This window comes from Chrysoperla carnea, chromosome 5 (assembly GCF_905475395.1).
Source record: "Chrysoperla carnea chromosome 5, inChrCarn1.1, whole genome shotgun sequence".
In the NCBI taxonomy this organism is placed as follows: domain Eukaryota; kingdom Metazoa; phylum Arthropoda; class Insecta; order Neuroptera; family Chrysopidae; genus Chrysoperla; species Chrysoperla carnea.
This window is the reverse complement of record NC_058341.1, coordinates 21,594,128-21,615,558: the sequence shown is the minus strand read 5'-3', so window position 1 is coordinate 21,615,558 and position 21,431 is coordinate 21,594,128. Positions and strand designations below refer to the sequence as shown.

The 21,431-nt window shown below is 27.0% G+C and overlaps 1 protein-coding gene across 1 annotated transcript in view; it reads left to right on the top strand.

Annotated features, from left to right (window-relative positions):
- Positions 1–8,867: 8,867 nt before the first annotated feature.
- The window catches only part of LOC123299806 (uncharacterized protein DDB_G0283697), a 43,856-nt gene continuing 31,292 nt past the window's right edge, over positions 8,868–21,431 (top strand). The window contains exon 1 of the mRNA XM_044882170.1: positions 8,868–8,947. The gene's annotated coding sequence lies outside the window, so the exon portion shown is untranslated. The remainder of the gene's footprint in view (positions 8,948–21,431) is intronic.

Sequence of the window (21,431 nt, the reverse complement as noted above, 5' to 3'; positions counted from 1 at the left end):
ATTGGAAGCTTCAAAAATAAATTTGTTTGAGATTAAAAAATATTTGCTCAAAATTACGGGTACTTTTTTATATTTTTATACATCATATCAATGAGCATTTATTTGTACCTATTTTTTTTTAATCAACGATTAACACTTATGCAATTAGTATTATATTTGTGTAATACTTATTGCATAGCTTAGTATCCAATACAAAAATTGAACGAAAATATTTTGATGTTATTAAAAAATCATAATGGAGTGAATTTGTTTTGAAATGAGACTGCTTTGAACTTAAACAATTGTATATTTAGGTAAATGCAAAACAGGAAAGCACTCTTATTTTAAAATAAGATTAATTTAATTTTTCCAAAGGTTCGTCTCATCTATATTACACGTCTCAAAATCAAAATCGTTTTAGATGAATTTTCATAACGTGTCATAAGTTGATCTCTGCATGAGTATTAGAAATTTGATTTAAAAATTATTTTCTAAATTTCCTGTATAAACCATAAGTTCAGTCAAAATAGGCATTTAAGTTCAGTAAAAGTAAAAATTCAGTTAAAAGTTGGCACAGGTCTTAAGCACATTTTTTATATAAATGATTCAGTTGGAAAGAAAATCTGAATTTCTCATGAAGCCCATAATCTATTAATATTATCTTTTGAAGCTTTTATGGTTCTGCTCATATCGATTATTTATTATTCCGTAAACAGGTACAGAGGGAAATGCTATTAATATAATTTAACTTATTGACAACGTAAGGTTCTTACCAGCCGTCTTCAACCTTAGAAAGCCTCCTTTTGCCATGCAATGACAAAAAAAATTATCTTTTAATTAATCGACTTCTTCTTTATATTTGGGCAAGTTTTATCTCAACAATTATGTAATATTTCCGGACCCGGATAAAAAATAGTGGATCGTTTTCATAGAATTTTATAGTTGATAAACAAAGTCGTTTAAAATTTATATAAGAAAAGCTGGAATTTTTAACCCTTTAATAAATCATTTTAATACGACTTGGATCTATGGAAACTATAGAAATTTAAGCATTTATAGGTACATCTGTATTAATTTTCAACACGAAACTCACCGGTTTTTTATCTCGGCTAATTTTGTAATGCCTATTTTGACTGAATAAAAATTTACCTTTTTTAATCTTAAAATAATCATCTAAAAAATTTGTTTAAATTTTCATAATATTTTTGAAAATATGATATAACGTTTTTGTATCATATGCGGTATCACATAATTTATTTATTTGGTGTCATTTATTGACAAAACTCATTTGTCATTGTCAAAATAATTTATCAACAAAAATTTATTGTACTTTACAATAAAAACAAAATGTTATAAATAAAATGAAAGTTAATTATTTCAAACGAATATTAAAAGTCTTAGAAATTATATTATTGTACCTAATAATATTTAAGAAGAGACTCAATTGCCAGCGTCGATCAACAAATATTTTAATACAATAAAACTTAATTTTGTGAAATTAGGAATCTTTAAATAATAATAGGTAATTACCACGTAAAAGTTTCCGGCACTATTTCCGGAATAATATTTAAGAAAAATCAATTAATATTATTCACTTTGTCCCATATTTAGCTTAACTATTTATCATCTAACTCTTTTTCCAAAATTATTCGCAATTGTTTAAACTTTTGATTTTTTTTAATTTGACAAAATGATCAATTAAGATCTTAAAACTTAACTAGAAATAGTTTTACTAATCGGAAATTTTAAAACATCGTAAAAAGTGATGGATAATTTTCTTTACCCAACTGATAACTTGTATAGAACGGTTTAACATCGTTAATTTTGAATCTAGAAACAACAGTCGGATTTCAACCATTAAAATACAGTTGTATAGACAATACAAAATTCATACTCTGCCTTTAGAGCTTATTGGCTTCCAAAATATACATTGATGGCGCCGGCAACAGATTCGCTTCCTAATAGTTAATATTATCCACTTTGTACATTTTATTTATTTATATTTTTTCATACTTTTTTTATGATTTGATTTTTATAATTTAAAATTAAGCAACTTTTTAGTTATCTTTGTAAAATTATTGTAAAAATGAATAAAAACATTACTTTTTTATACAAATTTATTGCATTTTTTTTAATATAAAACGTGATTTAATAGCGACATTTAAAATTAAATAATTGTTTTTACGGTTGCTTGCTGTCACTACAAACATCATTTCCACCGAAAATGAACTAAGAGTGCTTTATAACACGATTTTATAAGATTCATCAGTATGAATGATAATATGTATGCGTAGCACTTACCGACCCACTTCGCTGGGCAATCTCAACTTAAAAAACAAAGGCCATCGTGTTACAACCTTCACTTCCCCACTTATCTCTTATCACTTATCTTCATTTTGGTTCACAAGTAGTAGATTCAAAAATAACGATTGCCAGTACCTAAAGAGTTAAATTCCCAAAAAATATCCCTCCCATAGGGCTCACAGTGTCAAAGATACCCACTTATAAATTTTCACGGTCCTAGCCCCAGGAGTTTGGGTTGTGCATTGATATATTAGTCAGTCAGTCATATGATTATGAACTAAAGTATGTAAATGATATGTTCTATAAATCCAAGAATGATATGCAACGAAATTGTAAAGAGGGAAAAATCTAATTGGGACATTTATTGGACTGCTATCACGATTTGCTAGAAAGCGCTGTACTTTTCATTCAATATCGCTTGAATTCATATGCTTGTGTCATTAATATTTATTTTTCAAGTCACTATGAACGTGGGAGAAGATATTTTAAAATTAAACAATTGTATTCAATGAAATTTTTGCATAGAACACAATAGAGTTATATTTAATTTAATGCAATGTACAATAAATAATACTCTTCAATAACTAATTAGCTAAAAATCTTAACCTTAATAACAATTTACCTATTTCTAATGGAAATCGATTGTTTGTAAGTGAATAAATTTCTTTTTTTAATTCGAAATGCTAAAAATTTCGAAAATCTCGTTCATTTGACCATACAATAAACGTACTTCAATATATATGTTCTTGAATCTAGTGGGTAACAATAAATCGTATTGATTTTTGGTTGTTCGCATCGTTTTTCCTTGGCCATAATTATCTAGTCTAAAATGAAGTTTTTATCAAAATATGAGAAAAAATACAGAAAAATTGGTGCCACCAACATATTTTTTAAAGAATATACAATGTGCCTCAAAATTAATAACTCTAATTCGAAAGATCAGAGAATCTCGGTTAAGATTATTTTACTTTTTTTTAATTTTCAACTAACTTATTAAAAACTACTAGCTCTTTGCTTGTAATCATTCATTCACTGCAAACTTTGCTGCCAAAAAGTTATATGATCTTAGTTTCGTTATTAATCGAATATTAAGATTACTCCTTTTACTATTAAAAATTATGTAAGCCAAATAATCGCCTCTGACCTTCAGCAGCAGTTTATTCGTTCAAGGTAGTTCTCAATGACATTTCGCGTGTGCCCGAAGGGAGGGCTGTTGCAACTATAATTTGGAAGATATTAGCTTTTATGCACTCCAACGTTGCAGGTTTATTAGACGCAACAATTAAGAAAACCTCACAAAAAGAAATACAATGACGTATTCATGGCTGAACGCTCTGATACAAACGATGATACATACGCCTTACCCTAGCGTTGTTGACCGTTTTTTTAACGATTTATACCGTAAATATAATGTTTCAAACTACTATTTGACGTTGGAAACAAGCGAAAATATTCACAGCATTCTAATTTAGAGTTGTAAACATTAGAAACTGAAATTGGATTAAATTTATAAACAATTATGGTGGAAGCGCAAGGAATATTCAGTTTATATGGCAAATTAATATGACCAATGCAGTTTATCTACATATACACTTCTATCTTCTCAAGATCTATAAACCAACTAGAAAACAAGTTGGTGATCTTATAAACAAAAGGAGATGAAAATGTTTCCATTGGATTGGATTACTTTTGTGTTACTTTGTACATATATAAAATAACTTTCATTTTCAATAGACCAATAAGTCAGTTCCACTGTTATTCCATAATAAAAGATATTGATTTAATTTAAATAAATATTATTATAACAGTTTTGTTGTTGTTTATAAAACTACCTATCAAGATTATTACAGGGTGTACAGAGAATTTTTAAAATAACTACTTGTTTCGTTAATCCTTGCATTCGATAAAAAAACTATCCCAATTTTTTGAGACAAAAAGTGTTTTTATATATATATATATATATATATATATATAAGTACATCCTTTATAAGAAACGATAAATACTTGTTTATACTCCAGTAGGTAATTTATTAATTTTCCGGTAGAAAATAAGTATATTCATCCCGATAATAGAACTCACAAATGTTACCATTCATATTTCAAAAATCTAATCGTTTTGAGATACCCATTTTTTAAGGCACTTTTTAATGTATACCGCCTTTTATATTTTCATCTATCTATAGATATATGACCAAATTTGGTATTCGATAAAAGGGAAGTCATTTTGTAAATAAATTGGCTCCCCAGGTTTTACCAAAATCAATATTTCAAGCTATAATTTGATTCATCAAAAAGTTATTGATCTATTGTACAAGTCATACTCTTACGACTTGTTTTTTTTTTTAATGAACAGACAGTCAGACTTGTAAAAATAACATGAAAATCATTCATTCATGAAATAATAATAAATTTAGATTTATTTATTATAAAAGTATCAAATATCATAAGCAAAGCAATTCCATTTAAAGAAAAAAACAAGCTATAAATATTAAAGTTATTTTAAAATTGTAACATGAAATATATTATATTTAATTAATTATAAGTTGAAACTAGTTAAAAAATCAATGATAATACAGCGGTTATTATAGACAATTCTAGTATATTTTTTCTTTGTACACTAACGAACTAGTTAAATATTCTCATATTTCTAGTTGTACCATAATTCTGGTATAAAAGGTTAGCCTACTGGTTTTCGACCAAAGCGAGATGCAATTAGATATCATCCCGTATAAGGAATTCTCAAAATCCATCACTCCGTTGAATTGTCAAACAAATTTTAATTCACGATTATAATATTTTCTTAACTTAACTTTTACAGGGTAGTAATAATTTGAAGCTCCCCAAGAAATCATCGTTCTTGTCTTTGTCCATTATTATGGACAAAGTATTGTCGATTTTAAAATAAGTTTGATAAAAGTATACCGAAATGGAAAACCGAGAGGAATTCTGTAGCTTTGTATTTATCTTAAGTAGTATTAGTGCATATAATACATAAATTCTTTTCAAATCGTGTTATATAACATCATATAACTAATATTATATATTTTAAAATTTTAATAAAAGTTTTTAATCTTTTAAAGAATGTGTATAATTTATAAATAAATAAAATTTACAACTTTTAAAAAACCCCCGACGTAAAACTGTAAACATTAAACTATTTTATTTTATATTTTTATATTAAAGAAGATACGATATCACATAAAATAGCATCAATTTTATAACAAACCAATGTATTTAATACATTGACGTGCGCTTCCACCAAAAGAACATCTTTATAAATAAAAATAAAAGATGATAAGGTTTAAGATCTAGAGATACAATATTAAAAAAATCAAGAATTGGTTGAACTCTGTAATCAATAACTAGAAATATGTCTTTTAAAGGGTTTCTCATTTAGAATGATATAATTTTAATCTAAACTGATACAATCAATTGTGGGAACACGTATGTAAATTAATATTGAAAAAATCATCTTACAAAGTGGCTTAAAATGCGCAGAGCAAAAATAGAAAGAATGTTTAGAAAAGTCCGGACAAATACTAATACAAAGTCCTGACAAATTGAACTTTAAGTATAATGGAAAACCGTGTACAGCCGTCGACAACTTCAATTTTAATTGCATCGAAAAAGCGAAGCAAGTCGTCATTCGTGAATACCAATTATCTGTATTATTCTTTAAACAGATCTAATAGATCTAACTATACTTCAAGACTACAGAGTAAGAATACTTTTGGTAAATCTAACTATATAATTTAAGTAATTATCTCTTGAAATATATTATCACTTTGAACTGTTGGTAAGCAGAAAATTCAAGTTTTAAAATACATTCGCAATTTTAAAAAGCTTCAACTTGTGTCTAATAATACCATTACAATTAAAAATCGATGTTGTATCAAGAAATTATTTAACATTTAATCAACCATCGATAACGAAGTTTCATAGTTTTAATTTACCTAGTTGCACTTTATACTTTAATTGAACTTTGTACTTTAACTGTAACAAATACAATATATTACAAAAATATTATACAACAATGAAAGCCATCTGAACCGTATAGGTAGAATAGCGTAGGTTAAAAACACGTCAAGTGTGTTATTAAGGGAAAGTTTTGCTGAATTAACAGTTCCATAATACATATATACTTCTTTAATATGTTAGACAAAGAACAATAATAAATAACAGCAGACTAGAGAAACTATAATTTCTTGATTTTATTTTATGTGAATATAATCGACAAACGTTTAACTGTTCATTTTTTAAATAAAATCTTAATTTCGTTTCATTATGAAACCAAACGTACATTTGATAGCTTTAATAGCTATCTGATATATTTAATAGCTTTTGCTATATTAACACATTATGATTATAACCTACGAGAGCATGACTTTTCACTTCAATGGATTAAAGCACATTACGTAATTTAGTAATTACACAGCCGGGAATCGAACCCAGATTCCCTAGATATTCCCGGGTCTAGCACGTTGTCTCTCTGCGATTGCAGTTGAATGGAGATGGCTGTTAAGGATTATAAGTTTAAAAAAGCTAGGTATTTTGGATAACATCGAAATATTTGGCATTGCAACGTAATTAATTATCGGGTTAGCGTATTTGATAGTACAGAGGAATCATTAAAAATTGGTTTTAGAATATTGTGGGTCTAATCTCAGTATATAGTTTATTAAATTAATAATTCTGATCACTAAAATAATCAAATACTAAATCCACTTGTTGTAAGTAAACAAAGACATGTATATTAATGAAAGTCGATACTTTAATAAACAAATGTATTTAAGTAAAAACTACAATTTATAAGAGCCGTTGATATTACTGACTTAAATTAAGTACATAAAATTATTAATAAAAGTAATATCCCACTTCATAAAAATAATGTACCAATACTTTTCAAGTTATTATTTCTGAAACAAGACAAAAATTATGATTTTTCATACAATCTTAATACTAGGATTGCCAACATACTTAGCGGAATTTGTACGAAAAAACTATTATTCATATTTTTGATCATTTTCACACCCTTCTATAACATTGTCGTAGTTCCAATGCTCGACCCAGTGGCAGATTGAAATAATTTTGCTACCGTAAGCAGTTTTAAAAACTAGCACCCCCCCCCGTAATAAAAATCTATGAAAATCATTATAATGGAAATAGGGAACCAAAAAATATTCTCAATTTTTTCAATATTTCAAAAGAAGTTAGTACCTATCCCTTAAAAAAATTAAGCGAAAAAAATTGTATTTTTTTCTATTTCGTTAAAACTCATTTTATAAGGTAATTTCAATCCAACAAAATCAAAAATCTACTCTATTGGGCGATTTAATAAATAATTTCTATGGTATTACTTAAAACCATGTGTAAGCGACAATACTAGGAGCGATTTAATGCGAAATCACAAAAAATAACTATCCAATCGTCCATTGAAGGTAATTTTTGAATCTCTTGGGTTAATATAACCTTATAAAGTACATATTATTGAAATTTGAGACCAGAAAATTTTCTCGGATTTTTCAACTTTTCTAAAGGGGTACCCGTTAAAAAAATTCCAAAAAGTTGAGAAAAAATTGTTTAATTTGGATTTCGTTAAAACATACTTCTATTGAACGATTGGATCAATAATTTTACGGTATAGCTTAAAATCCTGTACGAAAAGCGATATCCGAAACGATTTTAGACGAAATTACGAAAACTAATTATTCAATCACCGAAAAAGTTCATTATTTTATCAATACCATGGAATTAGCTGCAAACTTTCGAGCTATAAATTCCTCCCAAAATTAATCGGTAACCCTACTTCCTACCTATCAACATAGGTAGATACTTACGTATGGCACTCACTCCGTGTTGTTTAATTCCATTCACCGCATTTGAATAGTGGAAGTGAACACAGCCAAACACAACATACACACACAAGATTAAAATAAACACTTCATTTTTTTTTTTTGTTGATTTTAACAAAATCAAAAAAAAAAATCTTGTAAATTTGAAATCCAAAGTGTTGTGTGTTTCTAAAAAGAAATTCAATGACAATTTAAAAAAAACTTAAAGTGAAATAAATCAAAAAGTTTCACACAAATGATTATCATTAGTTTAAAACATTATTACCAAGAATTAATATTTTCAACAATAAATTTATATTTAAAATATATAAAATTTGGTATTATTGCAATATCACCAATATCATTAATAAATATCAATAATTTGATAAATGTTTAAATATATTTATGATATATTTTTAATATATATTAATTATTTATTATATGCAATTGTTATATACATATTAATGTATATTTATATTGAATATTTAAGTGGAGAATCAAAATAATATAAGAGAAAATTTAATAAAAAATTATTAAATCAACCAAAAAATAAAAAAAATAACAAAATAAAACCGCACGGATTGTGAATTCATGGCATTTTAGTGAAATTTTTTTTATATTTTAGTGTATGTTTTTAATTTAATATATGTGTTAAATAAAGATAATATAATATTAATTGTATTAATTATTATTCTTAACCACGTACCTACGTAGAGTGTTTTGTGTGATTTTTGTATTGTTTTCTTTTGCTGTTAAGTGTTCGTCTACGATCTTCTTACCTTATCTATGGTGTTTCTATAAATTACATGCTCTATATATAAAGTAATAATCAGGTAACGTATAATTTTCTTTTTTTTTTTTTAATATTATTTTTTTTTGTTAAATTTTATTGTTATTTTATTTTATAAATGTTGTTTCATGTTTGAAAAGTACGATTAATTGGTCCAAATTTCAGGTTTCTATCGTCAGTAGTTTAGGCTGTACGTTGTCTGCCGGTCTATGCGATAATTTATCTCGTCTCTTTTTGTTTTTTTAGGACAATTAAGTTAAAAGATTAATTATTTTTAATAGCACATCACTTTTACGTCTTTCAAATTTTTTCTAGGTATTTCAAAACTCTCAATATTGGTGGGAGCGCAAAGAAGTGCATTCAAGGTATGTTAATTGTAGCAAAATTGAATATGACCTGCGCTCCCACAAATAAGTACCAGGTAAGGGTTTTATAGCCATATGTGTTCATTTCTATGGAAAAATTAGATTATATAGAATTTTAAATTCCATTTTATACCTTCATATTCTCTCAAAAAGATTTTTCGTCTCTTTCAACAATTACTTGAAATTTCCTGTTTCATTTTTCCAAGGTTGTAAGTTGTCTGACACTCAGGTAGTTAGGCTTACACGATATTTCTATAGTTCACAAAAAGAATTCAAAGAGAGTGAAGTAAGAAAGAGAAAGTGTTTTAATCCTTACAGTCATCTCCTGCCTGCTTTTATGAGAAACTTCGGATAATATCCGAAAAAGATGTTGACCATAAAGTATATCCGAAGTTGTGCCTTCCTGTGCATCGAAAATCAGATTGCTTACCGTTATCGATTGGAAATTCTATAGAAATTCTCATAAAATCCATATACAAAAGATATAGATTTGAATGGAACCAATCATTTATACATATAAAATGCGTTGTCCTGAATGACTGACTAACGGATCAACGCACAGCCTAAAACGCTGATCATAGAGACCTGAAACTTGGAGAATGTGTTCTTTGTATGACGTATCTACCCCCAAAAAGGGAAAAGCGGGGGCAAAGTTTGTATAAGACAATTTGATTTCTTAGTCCAATCTATTTCAAATTTTGCATACACAGTCATAGAATTGATGGAAGGCATCTTTCGTATTTTATTGAAACTCATCGCCTAGCGGGGTTAAAAACGGGGCAGAAAGTTATTTTGGGGCGTAAATTGCCGTTGCCCAGTGAAACGGGTGGGCTAACGGCTAGTAAAATATATAAGCATATGTATATACTTGTTTTTTCGTTATTGCTGACTAATTTCATTGACGATTGGTAGCTATAACCGATATATGGAGTTAATAAGGTCCAAAATGAAACTAATAAGACTCAAAATAAAGTTTATAAGCATCAAAGTTTAACCGAAAAAGTACGTTAGTGTAAACCGAAAAAGTACGTAAGTGTATTTTTACTTGTGCTGGTCGTTAAAGTCGATATAGTTGAGTATAATTCCAATAAATATTGAATTTTAGCTGATATGTCGTTATAACCGATGCCGTTTTTGACTGTATATGTCAAAATATGGGACAGATACTCAAATCTGATAATATTGTTACCGCCATTTATATTAGTACAGTTTTGCGTTCATCCCTATACTTACATAGTATATAGTGATATCGTCAAAAATTATCTTACCATTTTAAATATTATGAACTTTCTCGTAGTTGTTTTCGGGTGGGAGCGCGAAGCATTGCAACAAAGCTCATATTTATATTTCACGTACGGTAAAAATTTTATCTATTAGACAACTATGGATATATATACAAAAATGAATGTGGTAATCCAAAAAGGAAAACCACGACCGGAAAGCGTAGTTTTTTCTTAGAAAAAGCTCGGATTATTATCTTAATCATGGTATCTGATTCAAAGATTAATATCGAAATACTTTTTGATCCATAAGACAAACAGCTCTGTAATTGACGAACAAATCAATCTAAAAAAAATGTTTTTAGTATCATACCTTGATTTTCCTAAAACTTCAATAAATAATTGATTGTAACATATGTTTTAATAATCGTAATTTATAAATGTGTATACCCTTGTTAGTTTTATTGTATCCAGTTAATAATAATAAGTATTATTTTATATTGTTGAGTAAAAGCAACTTTTAATTAGTACAGTTATTTAATCAAAAATAACTGCAATACCCCACCTTGATTTCATTTCAATCATAAATCAATATTGTGACATATCCATAAGCATATTCAATAAACAATACACACATAAAAAAAACTGTTAGTTTAATTAAGTTGCACTTAATTATATAAGTATTTCACTATCATTTCTTTCATTACTTATCAAAAAATACCATTTCGAAAATACGAATTTTTTTAACTTTATGACGTCATCAAAAACCAAAAAATTGAATTTTGCTCTATCACATCCAAATTATTTCCAATTTTAATAAACCAAGTATGGAATTATACAAAATTTGGGTCATACTTTTCAAATTTGTGGTCAAATTTAACCTACCTCTAAAAGTTGTGGAGAAAGTAGCAGCCTGGTACCAATGATTCGCACAAAGGTGAATGTTAGCTAAATTATAACATCAAAAATGAAAAGTTTGACCCAAAATTAGTGTATTTCAAAAAAAATTTCATTCAAATCGGATAAAATTTGGGTTTATTATGAAAAAAATTGATTTTTTGAACTTTATGACGTCATCAAAATCAAAGAAATTGAAATTTGCTCTATCACATCCAAATTATATCCAATTTTAATAAACCAAGTATGGAATTATACTAAATTTGGGTCATACTTTTCAAATTTGTGGTCAAATTTAATCCACTTCTAAAAGTTTTGAAAATTGTCGAGTCCTGGTACCGATATTTCAAACAAAGGTGAATGTTAGCTAAATTATAACATCAAAAATGAAAAGTTTGGCCCACAATTAGTGGATTTCAAAAAAAATTTTATTCAAATCGGATAAAATTTGGGTGTATTATGAAAAATATTATTTTTTTAACTTTATGACGTCATCAAATCCAAAAAATTGAATTTTGTTTTATAACATTTAATTTAAATCCAATTTTAATAAACTTAGGATGGAATTATACTAAATTTGGGTCATACTTTTCAAATTTGTGGTCAAAATTAACCTACCTCTAAAAGTTTTAGAAATAGTAGGGCCCTGGTACCCATGTTTCCCACAAAGATGAATGTGAGTTAACCAAGCTGTGGGTAGGGTCTGGTTTTGTCAAAATATCGAAGTGGGTAAGATGTTCTTTGGACGTCTTATACTAACAGGTATTAATTTTTAATGAAATAAATAATCTGTCAGTTTTTATTACAAATGGAAACATTTATTATGAGCTAAATTGTAGATAATAAATTTTACTAAACTGCAGTACCGCAGTTGAAAAAACATTCTATAGATATGTATATAATAATTATTATTTAAGATGTAAAAAAATCATATTCATTATTAAAACTTATATACTGCATATTTATGTATGTATTATTTTTTTTGAAATGTTAAATTACACAATAATCTGTTGAAATATTTATATAAATAAATTAAATTATTATAAATAATTTAAGCCTCCTACCTAGACATAATATTATTATTTTTAATAATCATTTAATACGTATAGCTATATATAAGTGTTAGCTTGATAGTTTATTCCTACATAAATAACTGTTCAAATTATTTAAATTGTTAAAATATTTTAAAAATAATATTTAATATTAATTACTAGTAAAGTTGGTCGTACGTGGATTGAGCACATTTTAAATGCATTCAAATCAAACCTAGATGATACTATATAAACAAGTGAATAAGACCTTTTATGTCAGATGAAATACTTCCGAAGTACTTTCGTTGGTTCTATTATTAATTCTCTTTCGTGACAGCTTTCGTCTTTCATTAAATTTTGGGCCCTTTGACTATTTGATAGAAAAACAGATTTTGTCTAAATCTCACAAATTTGGTCAATTGTGGCTACTCAAGTCACTAATTTAATCAACCTTCAATACGGCTTGTTTTAGAACATTAAAATCGTAAATATCACTTTATAATCTCTTTTTGTTATATTAGAAAGTACTGTCGTTAGAAAAATTAGAAACTTTTCGTGTCTCTGATTAATATGAACCGATACATTCTTAACTTTGTACTTTCCTTTTTTAAATCTATTTGTCAAACTTTATAATAAACTTACAAGTCAGTTAAATAACCTTTTTCCTTAAAGCCCCAAACTGAACCAATTTTGAGGATCATCGCCAATTTTTTAAGTTATTCCGGGTACGGAACCGTAAACTCACACTTGAAACATAGCTAAGAACACTCTCCATTAAATTACTTTTTAAACGAAACAAAAAAATGCAAATCGGTTCATCCGTTTAGGTACTGCGATGCCACAAACAGATAGACAGACACACATAGCGTTCAAAGTTAACACTCTTTTTTTTTATTCTCGGATTAAAAATAAATTTATCTGTAGCCTAGGCGTACACAACTTTTAGATAGTAAATTTTACTATAAATAGTAAAAGTTATTACTTTTTTTTTAATTGACACTAGTAAAATTCCATCAAGAAGGTAAAAAGTGCTCAATTTCCCCATCTTTAATAAGTATTAGTAAAAATTGCTCAATTTTCTTACTACCTTTCATAAATTTACTCCATTTTCGAATAATGAAATAATTTCAAGTATGATATTCTATATACATTATACATATATATTGTACTTACAAGTAATTTCAAATGATTTTAAAGATATGTTTACAGTAAATATATATTTTTAGAAAATATTTTATTAAATTATAAATAATAATTAATTACTATAATATTATTTCTATTAAAAATGGTGAATGTAAAACTAATTAAGAATAACATGATCTATATTTAAAATTATTTTTAAGATGATACACTAGAAAAATTAAACATTCTTTACTTTTTACATTTGTATGCTTCTTTAATATTAAACTGAAAGTCATGAATAAACTATTCATGATATAAAAATAAGAGTATATTCTCCTAGTGATACATAACATTTCAAATTTTCAGCCGAAAAATTAAACAGCTGATAGATTTCCCCCAAAGGAGAAAGAAGTTTATATGAATTTGTATATTTTTGCAAGCTCTCCCATAAATAAGAAGCAAAGTTTATAAAAATGTTTTAAAGTTAATAAAAAAGCTAAAATACGCCAATGTCGTCTTTTCCCAAGTTTCATTAATATTTTTAGAATTAAAATGACTTTACAGGTATTTTAGACAATATTTATAATTATATTTTATTTACTTTTTCTGCACGACGTTTCAGTACTTCGAGCCACGGTTTAAACTTCAATTTCAGCTATGCTATCAATCTCATCAATTCTGAAAAAATTAGACAAAAGGAATCATAGAAATTTCGCTTCAGAATGAGCACTTGATGTATAAGCTATGTAGAATTCAAATAAATAAAATCAGGCGTTTAATTTTTTAGTATCTCAATTAATTTTTCGATTTTAATATAATTATTCTGTGAATATAATTATCTATGCTTATTCTTTGTAATTAACTCTTGAATTGCTATTCGAAAGTATTTCAAAAAATTATTCATATTATGTTTTAAAGAGAATCTCATAAACTTGGATTATATAATTATTAATTACTAAACTAATGGAATTAAGATATCTATAAGTATAATCTTATATAATCTTCTATATAAATATGCAATAGTGGATTATGTTACAGGCTGAGTAAGATACAATAGATACAATATGCATTGTATATTAAAATTTTTATATTTATCATTCGAAGTTGTAATTGTTTCTGTGTTAAAATCTAAAGTTCCTCTTTCTAAGCAACTATTTATTGGTGATACTGCAAATCTTTTCGGACTACGATTCCAGAAAAATGAGATACTACTTATTTAGATTTTAAAAACACGATTTCCATAATATAAAAAATGAAATATCCCGCAGGTAAATAGAATACAATAAAAACACCAAAAATACGATAACAAGTATCCATTTACATACAATATCATTTGCTGTTCGCAATATGGTGTGATCCATGGTACATTATGGTTCTCACATCATGTACCGTGGTTCGTATGTTTTTATCCGATGGTTGTTTAATATTTAAATTGATAAAACAAATACGTATGGAGTAATAAAAGTGCTACAAACAGAGACATACATTGTGATATTTTAATGCAAGACTATAAAAAACAAAAAAATGAAAATTTTGATTCTATAGATGCTATATCTTCCCCTTTATACCTATGTTCATTTCAGAAAAAAAGAAATTGACTTAGAAATGTTATTTTCATCAAAAATTATTAAAACATTCATTCATACCCTTCTATTTGAACCACTAAATATCGCTGACTTCCACCATATACAATTAATTTCTCCGTTTTCTCTTTGGAATGTTTGCAAAATTAATATTTTTACTTATGTTGTATGTTATACAAGCCATGGTGAAAATGACCTGTAGCAAACAAGATCGGTAGTTTTCTGATTAAGTTAATTATTAAATAAAATCGTAAATAGTCGTAAGCGTAAAGATACGCTTACGAAAAGAAAAGAAAAAAGTTTTTTTCAATATGTTTTTTCGCTTTTTCTGTTCAAAAAAGAAACGAGAATATTCTCAAATTTACTATCGAAAACCAATTTTCATAAATAAGTTAATGTTGAAATCATCATTTTACTTGATCGCTGAAACTAGAAACAAATTAGGTAAAAAATTGTAAAACATTTTATAGATAAAATTTGTGAACAAAGCAAAGTCGCATCTATCGAATCTACATACATTCGATAGATTCCCAGTTACAATGCCGTTACAATTTTATGGAAATTTAAATTTGATGCGCTTTTTGACAGATGTAAGCAAAACCGAAAAGTACGGTCAAATAAACATTTGTACTAAATTGTTTTTACAATACCCTGAAAATTGAAAGTTTGGCCTGTATTTGCCTCTTACGATTTGACCTTTTTTATTTTCGGAGTAAATATATGAATTTTATATCAGGACTTTAATAATTCTTCTATATTTAAACAAAGATTAAGTCATAAATAAATGTATTATAGAAAGCGATTTTTTAAGTAGCTATATTCAATAATAATAAAAAAAAACCTATTAGTAAATAAATATGTATCTATAAATTACATAACTTTAAATATTAAAATCATATTTTTTTATTGATGATATTTCTTTTTTTTTTCGCGATGAAATATAAAACATTTTGATAAGATTTTATTATTTATAAACAAAAGAAAGTGAGTGTTATGAAATGGATACTCAAGTCTATTTTATAGGTACAGGGTGGTACGTTAAATACAGTGTAAAAATCCAATCTTTTATTAGTGCGTGTAATTTTGTTAAAAATAGTCCAAATATCCTTATTTGGTTAAAATTACCCTCCAAACCTGCATCCAGATTCAAACAAGCCTCAGATCTGGAATATTTTGCTCGACTTAGCACTTATGGTGAAATCATCAATACAAGATCGAGATAAACTTGAGTTATTCGTTGTTCTAAATCTGATGACATATTTTTATGACATATCTCACAAAAAATAGTCCATAGGAGTCAAGTTCAGAAACTTTGATGGCTATTAGATTGGACCTGTGTTCCTGGCTATACTAGATGGAAAATACTTTCCTACTACAAATTAAGCGTGGGATTCCAGACCTTAAGGTTGTCATACCATAATTTTAACACTAAACTGAATTAATTTAGTAAATTAATTTTCAATTTTACTTTCTTGACTCAAATAATTGCTCATATTTCATAATCTGTTGAATTTCGACAAAAAATATACAAAATATTTTCGACTTAAAATTCCATAATGAATCCACTCTTACAAATTGAGCATGAAGTCACGAAGCACTCTGTATAAAATCAAATATATTTTTTGATGATTTACTAAACAAATAAATGTAAATGGCTCTAAACTAACTTTACTCGCCTGTTAAATAGTACTTTTATTCTTAAATCATGCGTTATGGTAAAATATTTATAATTGAGTGTATAATTTAAAAAAAAATTATTCTGATGATTTTCTGAAAAAAAAAATTATCTTTTACTATTCATTCAGTAATCAGCAAATCAATAATGATTATTAGTTGTAGTACTTTCTCTAATATTTTATTGTTCAAATAATACTTACAGGATTATTCAGTTATGGTTTGTTAATTTTATTACATTTAGTCAAGATATGAAGAAATTTTTTCTTATTTTAAATTTTAAAAAATCAATTTTTTACAGAAAAATGGTAAATGTTCCTCAGCATTCCAGAAAAAATTTTATGAAATTTTATGAATTTGTAGAAAAAACAAATTTATAACCATTTTCTATGCAAAACGGCGCTACTAAAAACTTTAACGCGTTTTTCTGGAAACTAAGGTTTTTAAACCAGTACGAAGCTTTTCTAGTAGTCTACGCGACCGATCTTTTCAAACTAGACAATCAACCTCTCAAAAGTTTGAAAACCATCATTATTCTTTTTTTCTCTCTCTTTCATTTTCCAAAGAATGGTGTGATTCTGAATTTATAAATATTTTTACCGTCAAAGTGTCACAATAGCTCAAGAGGACTTTGTGGAAGACGCTCTCTGCAGTGATCAAAAAGAATCAAAAGATATAGATATTCCATCATTCTGTTTCGAGAAAAATCTCTAGCGCCACTAACCTTATGGCATAAGCTAAATTTCTAATTTTTCTAAGCAGCCGTTTGGGAAACTTTCACAATAATATCACAGTAATATAGTTTTTGAAACTCCATTATTCGTTGTGTGCGTAGTCATGGTAGGGACAATAAAAACGATACAGCGCTTCTAGTGACAAATTTTGGTGATAAAGGAGGCTGTTGTGACTAATTTTCAATTCTTTACATGTTAATATTATAGAAAATGTCAAATTAAAATTATTGAAAAACACTAATTAATTAAACTTAATGCATTAAAAATTGTGAAAATAAGAAATCAAATTGCACAAATATTATTTTTCAAATGTAAATTATCATAATTATTTATTTAAATTTGTGAGACAATAATATTAAATTTTCAATGTAAGTCATAAATGCAATCCATACAATTATATATGCATCCATAAAATTCTATAATTAAAGTATTGTATGGTTACCATGGAAACGCCTCCAATAAAACTCAAGTACAGTGCGAATAGAATATAAAGAGAGTCAGCTTTGTACTGATATTTATTTTCAGTTCGAGGCCATACTTCTGTACCAAAATCAATTAGCATGCAAAAAGTGTAAAAGAATCTTAAATCATTCAGTAAAAAAAAGCGAATAATTAAAAAAAAGAAAAATGAACTCATTTCATATAATTTATAAATAATAGTGTTATTATCCATAATCTATAATAAATAATTAATATCTATAAGAATCTATTATATAGGTATATAAATAATATATTTAATTATATTAAATATTAATATAATATATTTATAAATTACATTTCAATATGTTTTATGAAATAGAAATGGAAATATTATTTTAAATACATCCATTCATAAAAGAGTATTTATTATATTAACAATCATATCCTTCCTTTTAATTATTATTATATTTTTATAAAGCGATTGTTGATGTTAAAAGTTGTATCTTTTACCTTTAACTACAATAAGAATTACATGAATATGTATATATTAGCTGGGATAGTTATAATTATTAAGGAAATTCTATTATTAGTAGCTATTATTGTTTTTTAAAATTAATGTACATATATTAAAGATAATTAGTGATCTATCTTCATTATCTGTTTCGGATAGTACTCATAGAAATAAAAGAAAAAGCTTCTATGAAACTTTTTCTAACCCTCCCTAAAATGTTCTTTGAATCATTCTGATCAAAAGCTCCCACAGCCACAAAGTTTTTAAACGGGTAGTTTTCCAGCTACGGGCTTTCAAAGCTACACATATATTATAGTTATGCGGCCCGTAGCTCAGAAACTGCCCATTAAAACATTTTGTGGCCGTGAGGTGGTTTGAAAAAGTTTTACAGAAAGCCATTTTCCTAGTCATATAGTTACAATACAATATATGTGTAATTTGGTCGCCCGTAGCTCGAAAACTACTCGTTCAAAAGTTTTGTGGCCATGAGAGTTTTTGATCAGTAAAATTTGAAGCACATTTTCGGGGTGGTTTTAAATAGTTTCACAGAAAGCCATTTTCCTAATCATATATACTAAAATTACAACATATTCGTAGCTTGGATCGCCCGTAGCTCGAAAACTACTCGTTAAAAATGTTTGTGGTCGTGAGAGCTTTTGATCAAAATGATCCAAAGAACATTTTAGGGTTTCCTATCTAATATTGCGGTCCTTTAAGACTTGTAAAATTGTATCCTTTTCAAAGAATTATACAACTTCCAACTTAAAAAAAAATTTTTTTTGATTAATTATTAATTGGAAATTTTAACCAACATGTTTTAAATCTCCGACTAAAAATAAAATTTTAACTTTCTAGTCCTTATCTATAGCTTTTGAGATTTTTTGCCCATAGGTAATCAGTGAACGGCTATTCACCGAAATAAAATATTATGATTAATGTTTAAACTTTAATTAAATTATGGATAAAAATATTTGACATATACTTGACATACGTAATAGATATCGTATGATATTTAATTGAAAATAAATACATAAAATTAGAGTCTTTATCAACATGGTCTGACCAAAGACATCAAACTGATGAAGCGTTATTAAGTGTATAAATATGAAAGTTAAATTGCTCCAATTGTATAAAGGCGTTATATTTTTTAAAAGTTTTTTTTTTATTATTATAAATGTTATATTAATTTCTTTTTCATTTTTTTTTTAATCTCAACTGTCATAATTTTTATAAGTGAACACGATTAATGGATATGTCATCGACTTTAAACTTTCAATTTTGTTTGTACAATTTAATTTTTTTATACCATGTATATATGAAATATACATAGTATATTAAGTTTAGTCCCAAGTTTGTAACGCTTAAAAATAATGATGCTGGGAAAAAAATTTTGTCATAGGTGTTCATAAAATCACCTAATTAGTCCATTTCCGGTTGTCCGTCCGTCCGTCCGTTCGTCCATCCGTCTGTGGACTCGATAACTCAAAAAGGAAAAAAGATATCAAGCTGAAATTTTTACAACGTACTCAGGACGTAAAAAGTGAGGTCAAGTTCGTAAATGAGCATCATAGGTCAATTGGGTCTTGGGTCCGTAGGACCCATCTTGTAAACCGATAGAGATAGAACAAAAGTTTAAATGTAAAAAATGTTCCATATCAAAAATTAACTTTGCGTATTCCTTTCAAAATTATTAATTATTCCAAAATTAGAAGTATTGGTTTTTTCGATTTTTTGGAATTTTTTTAAGGGGTACCCCTTTATACAAAATCGAAAAAATCGAAAAAAAAATGTTGGCTCCGATTTCGATAAAACTCTGTTTATAAGGTAATTTTGACCCATAATTTACAAAAATCGTATTTATATAACGATTAAGAAACTAGTTTCGGAGATATCGAGCCAAAATATGGGATAATGGGTGATATTTCAAAAACTATGCTTCCAATCATCAAATGAATACGATTTTTGAATTTTTTGGGTCAAAATTACCTTATATACTAAGTTTTATCCAAATCAGAACCCATAAATTTTTTTCGATTTTTTGGAATTTTTTTAAGGGGTACCCCTTTACAAAAATCGAAAAAATCGAAAAAAAAAATGTTGGCTCCGATTTCGGTAAAAATCAGTTTATAAGGTAATTATGACCCATAAATTACAAAAATGGTATTAATATAACGTTAAGGCAACTAGTTTCGGAGATATCGAGCCAAAATATGAGAAAATGGGTGATATTTCTAAAACTATGCTTTCAATCAACAAATGAATACGATTTTTGAATTTTTTGGGTCAAAATTACCTTATATACTAAGTTTCATTCAAATCAGAAACCATAAATTTTTTTCGATTTTTTGTTTATGTATATGAAATATACCAAGGTATACTAAGTTTTGTCCCAAGTTTGTAACGCTTAAAAATATTGATGCTATGAACAAAATTTAGGTATAGGTGTTCATAAAATCACTAAATTAGTCCATTTTCGGTCTGTCTGTCTGTCGTCTGTCCATCTGTCATCACGATAACTAAAAAACGAAAAAACATATCAAGCTGAAATTTTTATATAATGCATCTAAGTGAGCAGTATTATATACATGTGTTCTCTCCCACTCTATGCAGGCACACAACAGAAGAACTGTTCTACAGCTGAAGAGGCATCGAAGCCACGATACAAGTCTTTTTTGCAATTTCATATAACATCTATAATATCTCTTACTTAGATGCATTGCTTAACGCATGTACTTTGTCATACTCGCGATATTTATATGCCTAGATGTAAATCGAACTAGTGGTATATGTGTGACATGTATGTATGTGTAATGTGAAAGAGTGATCAACACTGCCTATACATGGTATTTCAACAATTAACTCAGTCAATTGTTTGTTTTCACTTGTTTTAAGAATTATAAATAAATAAAATGAAAGATTCACTAGTACATCGCTGTGCGCCAGAGAACACCGTTCACTAAATCAAATTAT